Here is a 6,335-nt window from a genome sequence, read left to right as displayed (position 1 = left end):
GGAGCGCAGGCCGCCCGCCGGACAGCGCGCATGCGCCGAGCGCAGTGCGCAGGCGCCTAGCGAGGGGGCAGGGGGCAGGGCCAGGCACGTCCGCAGGCGCCGGAAAGGCTGGCGGGGCGCGGGGAGGGGTGGGAAGGGGGCGGTCCCTCCGCTGTGGGCGTGGCTAGCCGTGGCCGTGGGCGTGGCTAGCCGTGGCCATGGGCGTGGCTAGCCGTGGCCGTGGCCGCGGCCCCGTGGCGGCGTCCGCCATTTGCAGTCTGCGGTGCCCGCGGCGGGTGGTCGGTCTTCGGCTGCGGGTGGCGCCGTGCCCTGTGTGCCCTGCCGTGTGCCTGTGTGGGGTGTCCGATGTGCAAAGCAACTTCGTGATTTTGCACGGTGTTGTTTCGTAGAGAACCGTAGTGGGCTGCGGCGGCTGGTACGTGGTGCTGTGTGCCGGGCAGTGTTGCGCTGGGGAGGTGTCGTGGTTTAAGCCCAGACGGCAACTAATCGCCACACAGCCGCTCGCTTGCTCCCCCACAGTGGGATGGGGGGGAGAATCAGAAGGGTAAAAGTGAGAACTCATGGGCTGCGATAAAGACAGTTTAACAGGGAAAGCAGAAGCCGCGCACGCAAGCAAAGCAAAGCAAGGAATTCATTCACTCCTTCCCATGGGCAGGCAGGTGTTCAGCCATCTCCAGGAAAGCAGGGCTCCAGCACACATAACGGTTATTTGGGAGGACAAACACCATCACTCCGAATGTCCCCCCCTTCCTTCTTCTTCCCCCAGTTTCTATACTGAGCATGACGTCATATGGTATGGAATAGCCCTGTGGCCAGTTTGGGTCAGCTGTCCCGGCTGTGCCCCTTCCCAACTTCTGCACCTGGCAGAGCACGGGAAGCTGAAAAGTCCTTGACCAGTGCAGCTACAACTAAAACATCTCTGTATTATCAACACTGTTTTCAGCACAAATCCAAAACATAGCCCCATACCAGCCACTGTAAAGAAAATTAACTCTATCCCAGCTGAAACCAGGACAGGAGGGAAGCCGAGGATTGCCTGGGCACAGGCGAACAGAGTGCGAGTGAAACTTGAGATTTAAAAATGATAAAATACACTGCATGTATACTACAGGGGGACTTGCCACACATTTTTTGTGACTTGCTGTCCCAACCCGTACTTGGGTTTTCTCCTTTACTTTTACTGTGCTGTAAAGGAAGCATGTTTGTCCTTAAGGTCGTCCATGATACCTGCAGCCTGCCTTAAGGTAGTTGCATACACAGTGCTGTAGAGTAAGGCTTCGCCAGGGCTCAGCAGCTGTGAAGAGTTCCCGGTGCCCTGAAAATGGGGCTGTATCGTACCGCCTGATAGCAGCAGTATACTGCAGCCCTTGTCACTAATTAAATGATACCTACCAGTAACTTTCATTTGCAAAGGGCACTGTGCTGGCAGGAATCGGTCTATATAGAGCCTTGCAACTTGTTTCCGTTGGAAGGAGAGAGAGATTGTGGAATTGCGGTTTTTTTTATGCAAGCCTGCCTATTTTGTATTGTTTCGTATTATTATGTGCAAAGCCTTATTGTCCTGACCACTGTCAGGATCAAGCAGCAGGAGAGGATTTCCTTGCTGATGGCTCCAAGCCTGTAAGCACTTCCACCAAAGATACCTTCAGTCTTTTAATTTTTCTCAAGACCCTTGCTGCACGTCCTTCACTAGGTAGCTCTTCTTTTTTTTCCTTGCCCTTCAGCAGTCTGCTGTGGTCCTAGTTTCCTAGATTAATTTCTAATTACGTAGATTGTTGGGATCAGATTTTTTTGTTTAAGACCTATCAACTGAAATGGAGTCCACCCCCAGCAGCCTGGTGATTTGGCGGATGAGCCAGAAACCTTGGCACATGTGCCTTGTGAGTTGGCCTGAGTGCTTTCATTGCTTTGAATAACCACCTCATGGTGCTCCCGCCTGTGACACTGTTTCCAGTCAGCCTCCCTCCCTTGATGCCCCGACTTTTTGGACAAGGCATCAACATCACCATGCTTCTACCCAAGCCTGATCTTGCTTGTGAAGCCGCTATATGGCTGTTTCTTCATGCATGCACTTGGTCACTCAGGATTTCCTGGTAACGGTCTTGAATCTGGGAAGTCCTCCACATTGGTGAGTTTTAGTATTTATTCTCAGTGAAGTGCCTGACACCCAGCTGGTTTCACCCCACCTCCAGTGTACCAGTAGGGTCTCTGCACGGGGATCGCTTCACTCACAGGTAAAGTGGGGCAACATCCTGGATGACACACAAAGTGACAGTTTATGGATGTGCTACAGAAGAGCACAGGGGACTAAAATGTCCAGTTGAAACTAATGGGAAAATTGAGGCAGAAGGTTGGAAATGTCCATATTGTGAGCTAGCAGCTTTTTTCCAGTGATGTATCAAACGCTCTGGTTTCAGGACATCCCAACATATGATTTTGGTCCTTGGTTCAGCACTGAGGCAGCACAAAGAAATCAGAAATCAGCTGATGTGAAGGGAGGTGGAGTGGGGGAGGAATGGCATGGGGAAAGGGATACAGATCATGTATCTCAGAGAGAAGAGACTGGAGAGGTGAGAAGAAGGAGGACTGTAACTACTGGCCTTGCCTATTTCAAGTCCCTGTCTGCTAGCATCATGTGTTGAATGAGTCTGAGCAATGGCCAGCTGCATGTTGGATTTCTTTGCAGTAATGAGCTTGGGTAGACTTTGACTGGGAAGAGATGGAGGGATGGGAGCACAGAGGAGTATGGCTGCTGGCAAATGAAGATTTCAGAATTTCACTGGTCAGAAATCAAAGATTTTTTTTTTTTTATTTGCAGATTTGCAAATTGTTTCCAGTGCAGGTGGCAACTCTGCATGGCAAACATAAACGTATTAAGAGAAATGCTGGCTTTGCTATTTCAGGCACCTTGTGAAAACCCCTTAAAAGTTCAATCCACAGGTTCTGCCTCCTATCCAAAAGCCCTCATTTCACAGCCTAGAAGTTCCCTGAAGCCCATGGATCAACCAGAAGATGTCCATAATGTTTGTAGGCAGGAAAAAAACCCAAGACGTTTAGTTACGTGCTGTGTGCTCTGTGTCCGGGAGATGGAGATGTTGGCAAACAGCACAAGGGAGAGGACTGCAAACCAGAGGCAGGGGTGGGTGGATGGCCCCAGAGCCGAGTAGGGAGACCAAGTGCTGTGGGAGCGGGCAGGGGGTGAGAATCAACGTGGTGGGTCAGAGCCATGCAGACAGGGAAAGAGAAGAAGGCTGGAGAGGCACAGGGGAGAGCTTTCTGGGACCAAAACTGGAAGAAACACAGAAAAGAGAGGTGTGAGTTAAATGACAGCATTGCAAAGACCAGGGCATACAGGCATGGATCCTCACCACTTTTTAAGGGTGGGAATATATGGCCTGCTGGGACAGGCTGCTGCCCATCAGTGACTCTCCTGCGACTCCTGGGTGGTGACAGCACGCGCAAGCCTTGTGTTGTCCCAGACGCTGGCTCCAATTCACTCAGCTGGCCCCCTCCGAGCACCTCCTCAACACAGGTCTCAAGCACCCGTGCCTGGTGGCATCCTCTTGGCTGCTGGTGGTGCTGGGTGTCCTGGGCCGGCATGGTGGCAGGACACAAACCTGGCAGGATCCCTGGCTCAAAGGAGCCCTCCGAGAGGACACGTATCCTGCCACATCGGCGCTCCTGCCTCACCTCTACATAGAGAAGCATACCTAGGACATGAGCTTACGTGCATGTGATCTGCCTGTGGTCTTGACATACTGGAAATCCACCCCTGGCTTGTCAGCCTAGTGCAGTGGTATTTGGTTTGGCAAAGAGGTGTCCTGGTGTCAGCATGCGAACTCTATTATGTGTGAAAACATACCATGTCTCCACTAGTCATGAAAATACACATTACTAGACCCTGCCAGGGTCAGTGTTAAAAGCGGATGTTCATATATTCAAGTGGAGCACCATGGCACACATAGATGGCTACTGCCTTGCTGTAAAGACGGGGCAGGTAACTAAAAAACAAAATTGCAGAAGAAAAAACGTGGTGAAACTGGTTAGGATTGTTCAAGGGAATGGTGAAAATAAATGGCTATTAACTAGAGCAAAGTTGAATTCTGCAGGTACAGCTGAAGGAGAGAGAAACTAAAGTCTCAGAAAGAATAGACCCAAACCCAGAGACTTCATGATCGAAAAGAGAAGCCATATGCAGGAGGATATGGGGCTCTTGAATAAAGTTTGAAAGGGCTCTTATTTAAACCCTGCAAAACCTTCAGAAATGGTGAGAAAATCAAGACATCATGTATAAACATTTATTCTTTTAGTTCTAAATGTGTATTAAGCTAGTTGGTTTTTTGTGGGTTTTTGTTTGGTTGTTTTTTGGGTTTTTTTTGAGGAGCCTTACGAAGCCTGTGTTTCTGTTGCTTAAATATTGCATGCTGCTGAAGACGTGAGTTGTGAAATCAGAGTATCTAAAAGGTTAGTGCTCTGGGGAAAAAGTGTAGTTGGAGTGTTAGCAGTGGTCCTAGGGTATCTGTGTTACTCCTCAGTGAAAATGTGATGTAGTAAGGAGGACACATGCCTAAGAAATGTCCCTGTGAAACAACAAACCTGATTGTTGCTGCAACCTAGTGAGACCAAGGAATACTTAGAAGAGAAAGGCTGCGAGAAATTTGGGAGGATAAATTTTTTCATTTTTCCTACTAAATGAGATCTTGGTGCAATTGAAGCAAAAAAGGACCTGTGCCACTTTCTAAGTGATGTACTTCTTTCTGCTATTTCAAGATTACACTTAACTATTAAAAAAAAAAATCCCCTCCCCCTGGAAGCAAAAGCGCTTAAATTTGTGCTCAATGAAGAGCCGCAGAGTCATTTCAAGTTTGGGCTTTTGGTCTGTCAAGAAAGATCAAGCATTTTGCTTCTCGGTGGAAGGAAATGATGTGTGTGGGTGCCACCAAAAGCAGGAGTGGTTATCTGGAGTCGGCTCTGGACTCGGGTCTGTGGGGAAGCACACTCAGGACAGTGGCAAATGTCCTGGTGGGGGAGCTCTGGCAGAGCTGTGCTGCCAATGGGCATTTATTCCAAGTTGTGCTTTCATTAAGGGTTTTGTTTAGAAAATATCTTAATAGCTTTGTATTTATTGAGTAATGGTGACACAGATATCTGTTCCAGGAAAAGCTCACTGGGATTAACTAAATAATTGGAATGGCAGAAAACGTCTTTTCTTTCTGATTCGGTATGAGAGGACAGTGGCTTTGCTAAGACTTGGCTTATGCATTTCTTCCTTCTGATTCTAATGCAAGCTGTGCTCTTTCATTTTTCAGCTAGCAAAGAACAACTGAGCAGAGAGCAGCATTACTGGGAAGTGTACGGACATCAATGGTCCGTGGGTTTCAGTTCAGTCATGATACTAAACTGACCCGCAGCAATTTGCAGAAAAACTAAAGATTGGTGTCTGAGGAAGCAAGGAAAGGAGGGCAGCTGTCTCTGAAATAATGTCGTGACTTGGATTGCTGTGAATCTCTGTCTCTTCTTGTGCTGCTGTTGTATATCCGTGTATATCACTATGTAAACTAGCAAAATTACAGTGATAGAAAAGAAAGCCAAAAAAAAAAGCCTCTGCTGTAGTAATTCAGAGAAAGTAAGTGACAAAGCAAGAAAGCCTTATTGTGACTTAAAAATGACATTTTCCTGTTATAAAGCTCCAATATTAACTGTGTAGCAGGCGTGAGAAGGGAAAAAGGGGCTGACAGAAAATCAGAAAAGCGCCTGAAAATCAGGGTCACTTTAGAGGCTTTCGTGATTTCCTGTAAAGTGACATAAACCATCTATTGTGTTTTTGCTGGGAAATTTGTAGCTGAGGTCAGTGTAGCAGAAAATAAAAGTTGAGAAAACATACACAGGGTTGCTGTGCTGGAATGAGAGTTGTGTTTCTTATCGAACTGGTCACAGACGATGGTGCCCTTTCAAATTTACATAAAACAAACGCTAAAGCGTCTGTTAGACTGTATTCTAACATGTGTGTTGCTTCCTGTCAGTTTAATTTTGCATTATCAGAAAGCTTTTGTTTAGATATAAGCAGCTTTTGTTACTCGGACTCATTAACACAGGTCTCTGGCAATGGTTTTCCCTCTCTCCCCGCTGTGGGCTGTTGGCACTGACCAGCGGTGCTTGCTGCGGCCCCGACGCCGTCTTCCCAGCGCGGTTCTGGCTCGGCTGTGCTCGGCACAGATGGGGCTGGTGGTGGGGATCTGTCCGGCTCCAGCAGCTCCGGTCCGGAGGGCAGTCAGCCTCCTCCGCCTAGCTCTGTGCTCAGGTGCGTGGCCCCCTGAGAGCTATTCTCTAGTCTG

The 6,335-nt window shown here is 48.4% G+C and overlaps 1 long non-coding RNA gene across 2 annotated transcripts; it reads left to right on the top strand.

Moving 5' to 3' along the window:
• Nucleotides 1-2,589: 2,589 nt before the first annotated feature.
• Nucleotides 2,590-5,865, top strand: LOC142422085 (uncharacterized). 2 transcript variants are annotated; one of them, XR_012779041.1, is made up of 5 exons: nucleotides 2,590-2,940; nucleotides 3,032-3,139; nucleotides 4,110-4,222; nucleotides 4,382-4,464; nucleotides 5,310-5,865. It is a non-coding gene; the product is annotated as an uncharacterized LOC142422085 (long non-coding RNA). The 2 variants fall into 2 exon arrangements; XR_012779040.1 differs by having other exon boundaries at nucleotides 2,590-3,139.
• Nucleotides 5,866-6,335: the final 470 nt, after the last annotated feature.

This window comes from Mycteria americana, chromosome Z (genome assembly GCF_035582795.1).
Source record: "Mycteria americana isolate JAX WOST 10 ecotype Jacksonville Zoo and Gardens chromosome Z, USCA_MyAme_1.0, whole genome shotgun sequence".
Lineage (NCBI taxonomy): Eukaryota > Metazoa > Chordata > Aves > Ciconiiformes > Ciconiidae > Mycteria > Mycteria americana.
This window is presented reverse-complemented; position numbering and strand designations above follow the sequence as displayed.